A 13,274-nucleotide genomic window follows, 5' to 3' on the forward strand; every position below is an offset into this window, starting at 1 on the left:
ATCAACCCACTGACTTCATTCCTCTACAGAGAAGAACCATTTATATAGCACTTACAGTTCCTGCTGTCAAATGTAAGGCCAAAGGAGGGTAATACTGGTGCCTTCACCTCCATCCTTAGCAGCTGTTGCAGCTACATTGTCCTCTTGGTCTTTGCAGCAACAGAATCTCACTGGGCTACCCAGGGCTATGCCACAGGTGAAGCATCAGTAAAATCTCATCCATTTTGCTACCCCTACAACTCTGATGCCAAATACAATTACCTCTGTGGTCCAGGGACTCAGGCAATCTCAAATTCCTTCCTTTCTTGTAGTAGCAACAAGCTGATCTAATGATGATTTCTCAGATACTGAGGTATCATAAAATCAAGGTGCTACAAGCAAGAATATAGGAAGGCCTTGGGTTTTGTTTGGAGATTAATTTCCTTCCCTTCTTTTTGTCTGTAGCAACACACAAGTACAAGGCGCAGACACTATGGGCAACAAGCAATAGCACAAGTAGTTTGTCGGAGTACTTCTTGCACTGTTAGAGAAAAACAGTGACAACAGCATTCCTTTCCTTTTCCTTGCTTAGCAGCCTGCTTAGTGGCTGACGTACAGTCAGTATGTGTTTGGCATGGTCTGTGGAAACCACTGGTCCATACTTCATTTTTTCTTCACTCTTTTAACAAAGAGATAACAGGAGGAAGAAACACACTGAAGAAAAACCTTAATGTAAAGATTAATTTTCCCTCTGGGCTCAAATACAGAAAAAAAATACTCAAAATCTGCTCTTTCTGTTCATACGAATTTTGCTAATATTTCTTGTATGTAATTTTTGAAAATACAGCAGAACATGGAGTCGGACGTGGGGTTCCTGTAAGTGCTGTATGTCTTTTGTGGGGACATAGAAGTCAAGTCCTCTGATTATCAGCAGTGACACCACTACTTATTGCATCTTTTGATATCCCAGTTTCATTAGCAGAAGCCAAAATTTTGCCTATTTTCACAAAATGCTCAGTATTTTATGTTTGATGGGTTTTAGGTTTGCTGAATGTGACTCTCTTTGATGTTCAATGATTGTCATAACTGCAATTCTTTTCCTTCAAGACAGAAATAGCCAATATGTAGTAATATTACTGAGGTATTTTTTTGTTTAAGAGTATAGGAAGATAAGGTTTATTAAGGATTAACAGTTTCTAACATACTTTCTAATTTTGCTGCAGAAAACAAGTTTTTTGGACGTAAGTCTTGCTAACAATCTGGTGTCAATAAGAGTCTATCTTGATTTGTACGTGTTTGTTCATTTTTATAGATGTGTTGGTTTATTTAAGACAACATATCATCTCTCCTTACAGACCTTACCTCTACAAAACGTATGTCAGTAGTCTTGGGCTAGGAATCTTAAAAGAGTTTTGCACTTACCCACAAACCTGACAGAGTAAAATCTAGTATAGTCATATAAAACCCAAAAACATACATGGATACAGACACACAATCTTTTCTCTATACCTACACCATGAAGAAGTAATATAACTCATTGCTTCTTAGATTACTTCTTGATTATTACCTTCCTTTTTTTTCTGCTATCTTTAACTTCCTGTCTCATAAGACAGTGTTAAAGCTGCTAGAATACCTTAAGTCTGTGTTTCTTACTGATACATGTTTGGATGTCTTTTGTGTGCAATTATACTGAATTTCCTGGATTTAAAATGCTTGGTTTCATAACTGTTACAACACTATTGGGATTTTTCTTTTAAAGCTGGGAATATGTATCATTATTTTAATTTCACTTGTTTAGTTATGTCCTTAGATATATATAAAATATATTAAAAAACACCCATAAAATGACTGAACTGGAATCTCAGAGAGAAAGCTATCATGCAATACTTATAACAAATTGAAGGTTATGTCTTCAGAAAAGTTTATCTTGTTAGTTCTCAGGAAACTTATTCCATATGATAACAGTAATTGCCACAAGAATGTTAAGACTGAAAGACGCTTGTCTGTATTTGTCGTATAAAACACAATGATTGAATTCCCGATTGAACCCAAAAGTAAATTCAATCTTACCTAAGGAAGCATGAGCAGATCCCAAACAGCTGTATACTGAATTTTAAATTTCTTGCCCATTCTCTTTAACTGTCTGCCTAGTATTTTGCTTTAATTGATCCATATTTCCATTGCTTTTGTAAGAGGACAAGTAAAACACATCTTCAGCAATCAGCAATCTATTCAGGCTAGGAAAGTTTGTGATTGTTTTTAAATACTGTATAGACAAAGTATTTCCTGGTAAATTAAAGGCTATTTTCCCTTTCTGCATAAATCTATGACTATTGACCATCTCATAAAGGCTTCTACCATATTAAATACAACCATGACAGTCCACCAACTGTGTAATCCATTATTTTGTAACACCAGTCTATGCTCGGGGGACGAATTTATTGAACTTTAAAACAGAATGTCATCAACAATCCATTTCATCTAGCTGCATAACACACTTCTACCAATCACCCAGTGAAGCTGTCCTATTTCACTTATCCTGTCCCATTCAATGAACTGTAAGTACATTTTTGCCTAATGATAAGGGCACTGGGGGCCATATATAATTCAGAAGCTGCTTGAAATGCATCAGCCAACTGTCCTGATATGTTAATCCACTCACTGGGGGCTTTCATTTGATGTCTAATGTAAATCCATGTTTGTAAGCTTCAGCATTATTATCATTATTGTAAAAGAAGATAAAAATGAAGCAGTAGCACTGACACTAATGGCACGTAAGAACTGGAGTTGTGTACTATGAAACTTCGTTTATATAGTTCCCAAGTGCAAAAGAAATGAATAAACTTTTCCATAGAATTTTGAAGGCACAAAGGAATACTCTGTTAAGCTTTTATTCAGCCTAGGTATCTACCTCTAAAAAACCTAGATGCCTGGCTACCAGAAATCCAGGGTATCTTAAGAAAAGAAGACTGTGTCACAGTGGGTGATATTCAGTCATTTCACATGGTGCAGCAACAGAAAGCATAATGTATTTGCAGAAAACTTAATTTAATTATAAACTACTATTCAGTCTGCCAAATGAAAAATTCTCTGATGCCGTTTGCGTGTACTAAAAGGAAAGAATGAAAAACTATCTTGCAAGAAATTTAGGTCAATCAATTTTTTACAGTCTTCTCTTAAGCTAGCTAAGAGCTTAGTGACTGATGAAACCAGAAACTCTTTATTAAAGTAAATTTAAAGTCTCAAATGTTGGTTAAGTTAGATGTATCTGTTGATATTCAGTGATCAGTACAAAACTTTACAATGTGCTTTATTAGGTAAAATGGTAGATTAATTAAAAGCAGAGCCAATAATAGCTACTAAGTGTTGCTTCAGTCCCCACCCCAGACTCCAATTCTATGATTTATTTAGCCCAGCTGGTGTCGTCCCTCTATCAGAGCTTTATTTGGCCTCCTTACAGATGCAGGAGTTTGCTGATCGGAACAGTTATAAACTGGAGAGTTCAGTTGTATTATCCTTGTAGAAGGAGGAATAGGCAAAAAAGTCCTTTAAACTCCACAACACTCTAGCTTTGTTCTAGTTGTGAAGGTATTGCTTGTTCTTATGGTCCTCACAGAGCCAGGTCTCTCAAAGGAGTTTAAAAGTGCATTTCTGGTAGCTGAACCCCTTCCCAAGGCCACATGCTTCCCTGGTAAGATGCATTAATTACTATGCTCCTTGACATGCTCCATGCCATGTGCAAAGTGAGGGGACAGCTGGTGCAAGCCTCCAACAAAATCCAGGGTAAATCAGGTGAGTCAGATTAAGATTGTAGGGATTATGGTATTATTGATACAGGGCAAAGAAAACACTTTTTGTTTTGTTTTGTTTTGCTGCTTGGTCTACCATGGTCTAAGTTGGGATTCCTTGGGGCAAATCGCAAATACTTCTTTTAAGACATTGAATTTTTAGAAGTTTTTAATTTATCTCCTTTAATGAATATCCACTTATGTCTGAAATTTCTATAGGTTTATTAACCCTGAACTCTAACTGTTGCATTATACAAACCATCCCAAGAGGTCCAGTTAATCCTTTTATAAGTGGGAAGCATTTGCTTGTACAGTGAGTATTGAAAGACTTCTCACATGCTATATTTCTTCCAGTGTTGTTATTTCTACAAATGAACTAAGAGAAAAATAAGCTATGCAATAATACTAAGAACTGCCAAATGGCTAGAATAAGCTAAAAGTTAGCAATGATAACTATGCATTAGCAAACATCCTTTTAGTCATAAAACAAAAGCAAAAACAGTTGAGGCTGGAAATTTATCTAGTCCAACCCTCCTTCTCAAAGCAGGGTCATTAGAGCAGATTGCTCAGGAATTTGCCCATGTGGATTTTTTAACATCTCCAGGGATGTAGATTCTACAGCATCTTTGGGCAACCTGTCCCAGTGTTCAACCATTTCTACAGTAAAAAGTGTTTTTATTTTGTTCAGATAGAGTTTTATGTCTTTCAGGTTGTGCCTGTTGCATCTCATCACTTAACATCACTAAAATGAGTCTGTCTTCTTATCTGTAGGTTCACTGTCTTTGTGCTTCAAGTTACCCATTTGGGTATTTAAAATGAAGGGTAATCAAAATTATTTTCTGGATGTAAACTACAGGGGATATTTGGATTGTGCTTGTAGGTATCTTGGTTGATTTTGGAAAAAAATCCATGAAGGATACAAAACATTGCTTGTAACCAGGGCTAAATTTGTGGTTGCCTGGAATCTTTTGGATTCATCTTATAGAAACATATACAACAGTAAAGTTATTCTGCCTTCAAAAAGAATTTGTTCATATGTAGTTGCGTTTCAGAGCTTACATCAGTACAGAATAAAACTCATTAAAATTATGTTATGTTTAAAAATAAGCACATAGAATGATTCATAAACCTATAGGACATAAGTTGGAATCTGGAATTAAATGATTGATTATCCAATGACCAATGGAAAATTGTCTTCAAAGAAAAAATAAAATTGCTTTTGGAGGAGAAAAAGAAATATAAATATAAATCTGTTCTTGAAAGTTAAACCCAAGCAAGCTAACGAGAAGCTCAGAAACCCCCAAACCAAATATACCTGTTGTAATTTACACGCATCTAAACTAAAGTCTTTTCTTTCTAATAATGTCTCCTCGAATCAAGATTGACACCTAAGAAAGATGTGATTTCAGCAAATCTGAATTTTTAAAATTCTATATTGGAAAATATTTCCAATTATTTTCAGCTAGTAACAAGCAAACATTTTTCATTAATGTTAAAATAAAACAGCCTAAACACTTTTGAGGATCTCTTTATGCAGTACCAGAAAGTAGCTGATCTAGGATTGCCAAAGGAATTGTACAAAATCTGCCAAAGGAATTGTACAAAATCTTATCACATGACAAATTAATTTTTTATTTTGGTCACATTGTGTCTAAAGTCTCTGACATGCTGGAGCAAAATGCTGAGCAAGGTTGTCCCACCAGTATCCAGTAAAACACAATCCTTCCTTCAGTTTCCAGCCTGGTATGTCAGACAGAGAAAGTGGAGGTGTGGAAGGGTGAGGAAGGAGAAAGGAAAGAAGGGAAAAAACCCACAGGTGATGAAACCAGGGCAAAAATTCATCTGTCCTTTACAGGGCAGCAGTTTGCCTCTCTGAGCTGGCCTTAGTTCTAAGTTTGAAGTTGCATGCAGGCCATGAGGGACTCCAGAAGGATGGATTAAAGGAAGTGATATCACGATAGCAGAGCATTTGAGCCTTCTGGCTAAGATCCACAGATGTGAACAAGAACTTTGCAGTCAACTAGTGCTGTAAAACCCATTACCTGAGTTGACCCAGCTGTAAATGAACATCTGCCTGGGCTAGGGACTTAAAGACAGCTAAATGTGATGCTGACTTTACTGTTCTTGGTGTACTGTTGGCTACTGAGGCTTATGCGTCTTAATCATGCATGCTTGGCCAATAACAGCCAGTGTTTTTTTGACCACACCATTACCAACCCACTTCACATTCAGCTTTTGGATCCAGATGTGTGTTGAAAATGTGTTGAAATATGTGTGTGACATATTTCCCAAGTATGTCAAAGTATCACAACATATATTTCTTTTCAATGTACAGATAAAGATAAAGGTAAATTCTTTCCTGAATAGAGAGCCCACAGTTCTATGGCTGGTCATTAAATTCTGTAGGCAAAAATCATTCATCATAAACAGCTACATTTAAACTCTCATCCTTGCTGATCCAATTCCAGCTAAATGTAATAGGTATCTTTCTGCTGAATTTAATGGAACTTCGACCAAATTTCTGGGAATAGACTTTCATATGATCAGGCAGCATAGAAAATAGAGTTTAGTCTCCAGCCACAGCTACCAAAGCAACTTAATTTTAAGATATTGAAGATCACATACAAAATATTCATGTATGTGCCAGGTACTTCTGACTCAGAAGTACCTTTGAAGAGAAAATTGCAATCTACTAGCAGTCATTCCACTGCAGCACAAGGAGGCTAACTTCAAGTATGTTATTTGCTGTGAATTATTCTTCATGCTGCAGTGTTACCATGGTTACAGCTGTGTTACTTATCCTCACATCATTATTATTTTCTTTTTAGCCATTATAGCTACACTGTAAATAGTATTTTATTTTTCCTGAACACGCCATTTGCAATACGAATAAGAAACAAGGCTCACAGGAACATCAATATTGATATTATATGCAGTGGGACTTTGGCATTGACATTAATGTTCCTCTGCATAAGTGCAGCATGACATTCATATAAAGTAGCCGATCAACATTATTTTGCTGCTTTTGATTTCCATACTGATGTCAATGCATAAGGTAACTAATGAAGGCATGATAAAAATAGTATCAACTCTTGTATTGCCACTATTGCAGTGTACATTACCATTGATGTAAAATATTCTTTTGAGGTGGAATCATAGCCAACTGAATTAGAATAAATGTACTTCATGAGAATATTAATGAGTTTTGAAAAAAAGCAAACAAAAAATGTCTATACCAAAACTGGTGGGATTTTTCAGCTAATTCTACTGTTTTTTTCTGATTGTTTTCTAGTATAATGGCCTCTCACAGGCTGATAAATTAGCTTACTCTTCAATAGTGAATGACTGGTCAGCTAGAGATTTTTAAGTTCTTTGGGAGACAAAAAAAAATAATATTGAATGTACATTTTTCTCAAATGAAAAGGTTTTCTTTCCCTGGAAAAAAAAGGAAGTTAGGATCCACCTCTTTATACAGATCTCTGAGCTGAGACAATAAATATCTTAATGTAAATTACACCAAGATGCTGAAATCACCACAGAAGTTGCTAGAAGTATTTTGAATGTCAGGTATTTCATAATCTCATTGAGTAGTTTTTATCCACAGATATGTAAGGTAGGTTCTTTCTGACCTCCTTTACCTACATTTAATCAGATAAAGCTGCTGCTAGATACCTAGATAATTTTGATTGGTTTTATGGACAGTAGAGAGGAAGGTTCACATTTAGGTATGTATTTGTGTATCCTGAAGTAGATGCCTGAGATGTGTTAGATGAATTGCATGCTAAAAATATTTATCTCTGTCAAATAAATAGCTAAGATATAAATGCCTGAAGTAAAATGAGAATAATTCTACCTACAAAGTCTGTCTGTTCATCATAAAGATGTTATTCTCTCTGTTGTTTTTTTTTTTTTATTTGCCCAAGGTCAAACAGTTTTAAAATCAATGTTTCATTGTTAAAATCTCATTGGCTTTTTTTTTTTTCTGATAACACATCAACACTTCTCTTAAAGTCCACATCTGTTTTTTTATTTCCTCATATTGCCAAGTCTGCAAAGGTTTGAATCCATTTTGAAGATCAGAATTAACCAGAGCAAATTTGATGTCTGTGTAGCAGGTCCATGCTATTTAATCTTGCTTCTGCAATTCTGATTTATCAAAAAGTTTCAGATGAAGTCTTGTGTATAGCATTCAATAACACAGTTGGATAAATATAGTATATATTAGAGAGTACAAGCCTCTAAATCTCTTATTACAACTACCAATGTCCTCCTTTTGACAATTTTTATATTGCTCTTTTTTCCTGCAGATTTAGAAGCAGATCCAAAAGCAAAAAATGAGGGAAATGGAAAACAAGTGATGGTGAGTATAATGAACCTCAAATTTCTTCTCATTAATACATTAACTTTTGGCTGGACACTACTTTCTATTTTTGTTTACAAACAGGATTAAAAAGTAAGACAGAGATCTAAGGAGACAGGTGAATTTTACTGTATGTAATGCTTCACTGTTAGCTCAGAAAGAAACCCCAGAAGGCTGAAGATAACTCAAGCCAATTGGAGTTTTAGGCTTTGGCTGTAAAGGCTGCATAGCAAAGTTGAAAATCTTTTCCAAAGATTATTTGTGTTCCACACTGGGAAGAGATTTTATTCTGTGCACCTCTCTGAACTAGTTTCAAACAACTGCTTAACTTTGAGAAATCGGTAGAAACCAGATATTGCTCAGAAAGCAAGAATAAATAAAAAAATCCTGGCACTGCCTGCCTGCCATTAAGAACCTTGTAGAGAAAATAAAATTCTTTGGTAAGAAGATGTCTCATGTTTTTTGTCAGCACTGCTCACTAACCAAAGTGTTTAGCTCCTTGTCTATATTAATCTGGATTTTCACATTGTTGTTCCCCCTGGTAATGTATTGAAGTTCCTGTCAAGAATTTCTTCTGGATGTGTGCACCAGGCCTTTGGTGCATTGTAGGCCAGCTAGAAACAGTCCAATATCGTTTGATTTCTGAGGCTGTACAGCCTACATAGTTAGCAGCATGACATTCCATGTGCTTCTTTTCCTTTCTTCAGGAGTTCTCACACAAGATTCATAAGTTATACTTGTGTTGCAGCCCGGCATAGTTGTCTTCTGAAACGTTCAGAAACACAGGTGGTGCCAAGGATTTATCTTTTAACACTTATAGCATGGCAGTGTACCAGTGAGTAGGTCAAGGTACACAAGCTGCTGGATGTGGTGATCAGCAGGAATCACCAGTGATCCCTTGGGTGGGGTGCTCAGTGCACACGTGCATTTCAGCTGCTGCAGACATTGTCATCCTTCTTGATACATCCCCTTTCATTTCCATACTTTCCTCATGCTGGAATGAAATGCAGCTGTGATAACTTCTGTTCTAGAAATCAAAGCAATCTGCTCTCTATGTGTTTGCATTCATGGGTAAAGGACGGGACAGACCAACGGATGTTTGAGAGGGTTTTCTTGTTTTTGAATATAATTTGGGAAGTCACAGTCTAAAATCAGATTCTAAATCCATGGTAACTTCTACTCAGCCAATCAAAGTGATGGTTAGATTGTCTGTAATTCAGATCTCTTAGGAGATCATCCTTTCTTCCGTGTGTAGAGTGGCCAGTATGATTTTGTATGTGAATATTTAATGTGAGTTATTCTGTATCTTCTTTTTAATATCTTTTTTAGCTTGTGAAGTCTAGCACATTCATTCTGTACTTCTATCTGTGTTAACATGCATCTGACACTTCCCAAGGAGGCTATGGTCACTCACAGTACTGCTCTTTGGTCATCACCTGTGAATGCAGGTTTGTGAATCTTAAGTCTCTGCCCCAGCAAATTAAACACTATCAGTAGCCTCCAACTACTGGAACATTCAGATTTAAATTGTTAAATCATTCAAATGGTCCAACCATTAAATGGTTAAATTATTTAAAGGGGTTTGGCGTGAGTCAGCTAGAACTCTCCAAATGCATCCCAAGCACAGTTTTGGAATTAACTTAGTCTGGAGACTCTTTCCAAAAGTAGTTTGGATGTGGTCATCCTGTGTTGTGGAAGCTAAGATAAAAGTTTAGTAGTAGAGGTTAAGCCTGTGTGTTTCTTGTAAACCTGAGAATCAACTAATTTTCAAAACTATCTCAATTGTTTCAGTAACTAAAGGGTCCAATTCTATTTTCCTTATTAACGTTTTGACATAGGGTATTTTTTTGAATCTTTTTCCCCTCAGAATTCAGCAATTAAATCTACTTCTAAAACATGTATCTGTTACCACAATGGAGCATATTCTTCTAAAGATTCAAGAATCTGTGGCAACAGCTAGTAATTAAAGTATTACTAACATAAAGATTATTACTTAGGAAGATAAATATATAAGATACAACATAGAAAGGGACACAAAAAATATATTTTTTTATAAATTGTGGAGGAATATTCATGGGAATTTTCTTTCAGCACCTGCTCAGTTGTGGTGACCACATAAACACATATTGCAAGCTTAAGGACAATGCAATAAGTATTATGAAAGTGCAGCATCTTTTCTTGATTACTTTTTGCTTTTGAAGAAGGGTTTTATCATGGAATCTGAAAATGCAAGTGAAACTATTTCTGGAGTTACTTAGTATAATTATCAAATCATTTACAGGAACATGTAATTACTCTGCAGTATATAATCTTTCATAGTCTTTTTTTCTTTTACTCACCAGAAGTCTGATCCTGTATCCTTGAAATGAAAGGATGATTTGCCAGGGTCCTCAGTGTCATTGGATCAGACTGTAATATACCGACTCTTTTTCTAAAAATGACTTTTGAATAAATCTATTTGTGCCAAGTTTAATTCAATAATTCATGGTAACCAAATACAAGTAAGCATAAAATTAATTTTAAAGGGTAAAAATAAAAATAAAATCCAAAGTTTGGCACAAATTTTAAACAAACTGATTTTGCCTTGATAGGTTTTAATTTACTTGGTTTTTCCTGCATCATTACATTTGCATATACTATGTTATTAGAATTCATGCCTTCTGTGAAGAAGTGACAAGGGAAAATTGTCATATACTGAAATCACATGACTCTGCCTCAGGACAACATTTTATTCAGTCTTTTGCTACCAGATGTCCTAGATAGGTAGGTCATTCATGTCATGCTTCCATTTAAACATGTGTAGAACTGATGTCATGGAGTCATATCTCACAGAGCTATGGTCAGATTTTTTACTGAAGGAGTATCCTTCTGGGACCTTTCAGTAAGTGGTCATGACATGGGACTATTCTGACACTTAATAGTACAGCTTATGTTTCAGGACCTATCTCTTCACCTTCACTGCTGTTTTAAAAATGCATGCTGCATTGTGCTTACATATTTATCTTACATTCTTTGTATTTTGACAACTTATTGGTCAAGTGTGCAGACATCATTACCATTAAAATCTCAAAGATTTTACTTTCAGAGACAGAGTAACACCCTTAGACCAAGAAATTCAAATTTTCTAGAGTAAATATTGAAAGATGTATTTACATACTGTCTTAAAAATCTTTAAACCAAGAGTTTCCTGCAAGGCATCTATAATAGAGCTATGCAGAATTTGGGGAGGATTGAAGTAAGACCTCTGGGTTTAGCAGGAGAACCAGCCACCACAGAATAAAATAAGTAAAAAATACTGTTCCATATCTTGTCCCATAATTCCAGTTTAGTAATGGAAAACTCCTGCTATTTATTTGCATGGTGCATGAGCATTATGTGTTTATCTATCTCAGCAGCTAGCTGAATTACTTATGTTACATAGAAAAGAGATACAGCCTGAGGCAAAGGTCTGGTTGTGCACATTGTAGTGATGGTTGTCCACCCTTACTCTTACGTTCTGTTCCATGGTTACTCCTCTTGGTTTTAAGGAAGATGTCATTGCAGTTAAAAGACTAGAATCATTATGGTTCTTTTAGGTTTTGTTGCCACCTTACTCACAATATGTATGTCCCAAAATTTGGTCAGCTACTAGTTCTTGCTTCTTCTTTCTGTCCTTATAGAAGACTGGTAGAGAAAGGCAGAAACATCCACTCACAAACTCAGTCTCCTGAGAAACTCCCTGAATTCCACTCAACCTACAGCAACTGTTGCAGCTTATTTGGGACAGATATCACGAGGTTCAGCTACACCACTGCACTGTTTCAGGGAACAAGAAATACATATGCCAGTCAGTGGTATACATTCATTTTCCAATATAAGTGCAAAACTCTGTTGGGAGCTGGAGTTTCAGGATACAGTCCTCTGGAAAATCTGCATGTCTCAGAGTGGCATTAATCAGTGCTGAAATATTAATATGCAGGTTTTATCGGTTGCCCAGACACAGCTCTAATTCCCTGCCTTACTTATAGTATGAACACTCTGAAGTTGCAAAAGCTAGGACCCATAACCATTACCCACATTCATGTCAGCTTCTCAATGAAATGCAGAGGGGTGGCGTGGAAAAGGAATCATATTTTTTTTATGAACAAATTTATATTGAGTGTCAGGAAGGTATTATAAGCAAGTGGTGAATAATTGGCATCATTTGTAACTTTTATAACAAGGGAACTTCTGGACACTGTTGTAAATGAAATAATTTGTCATTGAAGTAAGTCTGTCATATATAAACATTACTGTTAATAGTGCTGACACTAGTTGACTGAAGGGAATAAGCTTTTCAATAAGTTCAAACATAAAATTTATTGATGAAAACTGCATGCAAAAATCATGATTTTTTTCTTTTAATGTTAGATATTTTTAAATGAATTTTCTAGCTCTTTATAACTGTGCTGGGGCTAGTTTTATATACACTTAATTGTGCAGACAATCTACCCTGCTGTCCAGACAGGTGCAAAACTCAGGTAAGTGTTACTAGGATTTTCATATTTGCACTAAATGAGAGTAGGCCTCAAAATCCAAAGGTAAATTCAACATTTGTATTTGAAAGGTGTAATGTGTACTTCCTCTTCCTTTCACTGTGATTAGCAAAATAAGATGCTCAGAAAAAGAAACAAAGAAAGAAAAAAAGTCTTCCATTTCTACAGGGTTATCTGCAGGTGATTCAATTGTCAATTGTTTAATTGTTAATTTCATCTTCCACCTCAGGAAACAAATCTTATTACAATAAATAGAGAAAGAAAACCTGTATGGGAAAGCATTTAAATGTTTGAAATGTACCTTCCTTTCAGTGGTTTCTAGCTATATAAAATTCTTTTAACTGTGCTTTTCACTACTGCAAATAAACTACAATATAGGATAAGCAGAACAAAACTTCTTTCAGAGACAACAGTGTAAATTCAGAGTGAAATGTATTCATAATGGCATTGCTGTGGACTTATTTCTGCTCACTGCAGTTAGAATATCGCTATCTGTTATGGTCAGATCCTGTTTCAGTTTTGATAGTGGGAAAGCTCCTTTGACATCAACTGAAATAGGTTGTGCTTTTAAAAGCATGGGTAGTCCTATGCAGCTGCTTCTGTTTGGTCCCCTGTGCTAATGCAGCATCAGAC

This window comes from Falco rusticolus, chromosome 6 (genome assembly GCF_015220075.1).
Source record: "Falco rusticolus isolate bFalRus1 chromosome 6, bFalRus1.pri, whole genome shotgun sequence".
NCBI classification, from domain to species: domain Eukaryota; kingdom Metazoa; phylum Chordata; class Aves; order Falconiformes; family Falconidae; genus Falco; species Falco rusticolus.